This window comes from Glycine max, chromosome 2, assembly GCF_000004515.6.
Source record: "Glycine max cultivar Williams 82 chromosome 2, Glycine_max_v4.0, whole genome shotgun sequence".
NCBI classification, from domain to species: Eukaryota; Viridiplantae; Streptophyta; class Magnoliopsida; order Fabales; family Fabaceae; genus Glycine; species Glycine max.
Window position 1 is genome coordinate 18,810,116 of NC_016089.4, and position 4,052 is coordinate 18,814,167.

The 4,052-nt window shown below is 42.3% G+C and overlaps 1 non-coding gene and 1 pseudogene across 1 annotated transcript; one reads left to right on the forward strand and one right to left on the reverse strand.

Moving 5' to 3' along the window:
* The first annotated feature begins 511 nt into the window (after window positions 1-511).
* On the forward strand, window positions 512-2,639 carry LOC113000447 (uncharacterized; annotated as a pseudogene).
* LOC113001037 (small nucleolar RNA R71) lies at window positions 776-882 on the reverse strand. Its single transcript, XR_003266370.1, has one exon. It is a non-coding gene; the product is annotated as a small nucleolar RNA R71 (small nucleolar RNA).
* Window positions 2,640-4,052: the final 1,413 nt, after the last annotated feature.

Consider the following 4,052-nt stretch of genomic DNA (forward strand, 5'->3'; position numbering starts at 1 on the left):
GTTAGACTTTGAATTTTTGTCTGAAATTTTTTGTGCTATCTTCTCATCATTTTATAAGGTTGCTCACAAAATTTCAAGTCATTTGGATATCATTTGAGGGTAGCTGTAGTTCAAACCTACACCTTTATTTACATGACCAGGCAACTAGTTGTGTGCATGCTGAATGTAGTGTATGACTAGAGGCAATCCATCTGACTTACAACCCTTTGATCCTGAGATAGATAGGACATTTCATAGATTAGTTAGGCATCATTTTATACCTTTTGATCATTCTGAGCATTCCATAACTGGTGAATCTGTGCATTCTGTTATTGGTGATTTTGAACATCCTGATCTTGAGCATTATAATTTTGAGCATTCTGATTCTGAGCATTCTGATTTTGCACATTCTCAGAACATGGCACAACCTCCACCTCGTGAGAGGACTCTAAGGGAAATGGCTGCACCTGATTTCACCTATGAAAGCTTGTGCATCCAATACCCTGATGAGGATGTCCCATATGTTCTTAAAACTGGACTGATTCATTTGCTTCCAAAGTTTCATGGCCTTGCAGGTGAAGACCCGCACAAACATTTGAAAGAATTTCACATTGTCTGCTCCACCATGAAACCCCCAGATGTCCAAGAGGATCACATATTTCTGAAGGCTTTTCCTCACTCATTAGAGGGAGTGGCAAAGGACTGGCTGTATTACCTTGCTCCAAGGTCCATCACGAGCTGGGATGACCTTAAGAGAGTATTCTTAGAAAAATTTTTCCCTGCTTCCAGGACCACAGCCATCAGGAAGGATATCTCAGGTATTAGACAACTCAGTGGAGAGAGCCTGTATGAGTACTGGGAGAGATTTAAGAAACTATGTGCCAGTTGCCCCCACCATCAGATTTCAGAACAGCTTCTTCTCCAATACTTTTATGAAGGACTCAGTAATATGGAGAGAAGTATGATAGATGCTGCCAGTGGTGGAGCCCTTGGAGACATGACTCCTGCTGAAGCCAGAAATTTAATTGAGAAGATGGCCTCCAACTCCCAGCAGTTTAGTGCCAGAAATGATGCCATAGTCATTAGAGGAGTGCATGAGGTAGCTACAAACCCATCTGCATCATCTGAAACTAAGAAGCTTGAAGGCAAACTGGATGCATTGGTCAACTTGGTAACCCAGCTGGCCTTGAATCAGAAATTTGTACCTGTCGCAAGGGTTTGTGGTTTGTGCTCCTCTGCTGACCACCATACAGACCTTTGCCCTTCCATGCAGCAACCTGGAGCAATTGAGCAGCCTGAAGCTTATGCAGCAAATATATACAATAGACCTCCTCAACCTCAGCAGCAAAATCAACCACAGCAGAGCAATTATGACCTTTCCAGCAACAGATACAACCCTGGATGGAGGAATCACCCTAACCTCAGATGGTCCAACCCTCAGCAACAACAACAGCAGCCTGCTCCTTCCTTCCAAAATGCTGCTGGCCCAAGCAGACCATACATTCCTCCACCAATCCAACAACAGCAACAACCCCAGAAACAGCCAACAGTTGAGGCCCCTCCACAACCTTCCCTCGAAGAACTTGTGAGGCAAATGACTATGCAGAACATGCAGTTTCAGCAAGAGACCAGAGCCTCCATTCAGAGCTTAACCAATCAGATGGGACAATTGGCTACCCAATTGAATCAACAACAGTCCCAGAATTCTGACAAGCTGCCTTCTCAAGCTGTCCAAAATCCCAAAAATGTCAGTGCCATTTCATTGAGGTCGGGAAAGCAATGTCAAGGACCTCAACCCGTAGCACCGTCCTCATTTGCAAATGAGCCTGCCAAACTTCACTCTATTCCAGAAAAAGGTGATGACAAAAATTTACCTAACAATTTCTGTGCAGGTGAATCTTCTTCCACAGGTAATTCTGATTTGCAGAAGCAGCACATTCCCCCTCTTCCATTCCCTCCAAGGGCAGTTTCCAACAAAAAAAATGGAAGAGGCAGAGAAAGAGATCTTGGAAACGTTTAGAAAAGTAGAGGTAAACATACCTCTGTTGGATGCAATAAAGCAAATTCCAAGATATGCCAAATTCTTGAAGGAGCTGTGCACTAATAAGCGGAAGCTTAAAGGAAGTGAACGAATTAGCATGGGCAGAAATGTCTCCGCATTGATTGGTAAATCTGTTCCTCAAATTCCTGAAAAATGTAAAGATCCAGGTACATTCAGCATACCTTGTATCATAGGGAATAGTAAGTTTGACAATGCCATGCTAGATTTAGGAGCTTCTGTTAGTGTTATGCCTCTGTCTATTTTTAATTCTCTATCTCTAGGCCCCTTGCAGTCAACTGATGTGGTAATTCATTTAGCTAATAGAAGTGTTGCCTACCCTGTTGGTTTCATAGAAGATGTCTTAGTTAGAGTTGGTGAACTGATTTTCCCTGTTGATTTTTATATTTTGAATATGGAAGATGGATTTTCTCAAGGATCAGTTCCCATCATTCTAGGCAGACCCTTTATGAAAACTGCTAGAACTAAGATAGATGTTTATGCAGGCACACTGTCTATGGAATTTGGTGACATAACTGTTCATTTTAATATTCTGGATGCTATGAAATACCCATCTGAAGATCTTTCTGTATTTCGTGCTGAAATAATTGACCATGTTGTTGATGAATACATGACTGATCTTTATTCTAATCTGCATGCCTCTCACTCTTCATGCATTGAGTCTGAAATTGTACTTGATCATATGTCTGAATTTGATGCTGAGAGTGAATCTGAGAGTGATATTGATTGCATGCCTGGTGGTGGTGTTTTACCTCTTGAGATTGATTTTATAGAGTCAGATAGGACTAACCATGTTTCAGGAAGTACACATACCTCTGACTTTCTTTATGAGGTAAAGGCTGAGAAACCATCTCCTTCTACCACTGTCCAGCCGACCACACCAGAATTGAAGCCTCTGCCATCAAATTTAAAATACGCTTACTTGGATGATAGCAAGAGTTTTCCAGTGATTATATCTGCCGCCCTTGCTGATGAGCAAGAGGAGAAGTTGTTGTCAGTTCTCAAGAAGCATAAGAAGGCTATAGGCTGGACCCTGGCGGACATTTCTGGTATTAGCCCATCCACATGTATGCATCGAATAAATTTAGAGGATGGAGCTAAACCAGTAAGACAGCCACAGAGAAGACTCAACCCGGTGATTCTTGATGTAGTGAAGAAGGAGATAACCAAGCTTTTGCAAGCTGGAATCATTTATCCTATCTTCGACAGCCAATAGGTGAGTCCCGTCCAGGTAGTCCCGAAAAAGACTGGCCTCACAGTGATCAGAAATGAGAAGGAGGAGCTGATTCCTACTCGGGTGCAGAACAGTTGGAGAGTCTGCATTGACTATAGGAGGCTGAACCAGGTTACCAAAAAGGACCATTTTCCCCTGCCATTCATTGACCAGATGCTTGAACGCCTGGCAGGTAAATCCCACTACTGTTTCCTTGATGGTTTTTCTGGTTATATGCAAATTACTATTGCTCCTGAGGATCAGGAAAAGACCACATTCACCTGCCCCTTCGGCACTTTTGCTTATAGGAGGATGCCTTTCGGCCTGTGCAATGCCCCTGGTACCTTCCAGCGGTGCATGATTAGTATTTTCAGTGATTTTTTAGAAAATTGCATAGAGGTGTTTATGGATGATTTCACTGTATATGGATCCTCTTTTGATGGTTGTTTGAATAGTTTGGAAAAAGTTTTGAATAGATGCATTGAAACTAACCTTGTTCTAAATTTTGAAAAATGTCATTTTATGGTTGAGCAAGGTATAGTTTTAGGCCACATTATTTCCAATAAGGGCATTGAAGTAGATCCTGCGAAAATTTCCGTTATTTCACAATTGCCTTACCCCTCTTGTGTGCGAGAGGTGCGATCTTTTCTTGGTCATGCAGGATTCTACAGGCGCTTTATAAGGGATTTTAGCAAAGTAGCCCTTCCACTGTCCAACTTGTTGCAAAAGGAGGTGGAGTTTGACTTTAATGACAGATGCAAAGAGGCTTTTGATTGCCTCAAAAGAGCGTTGACTACCACC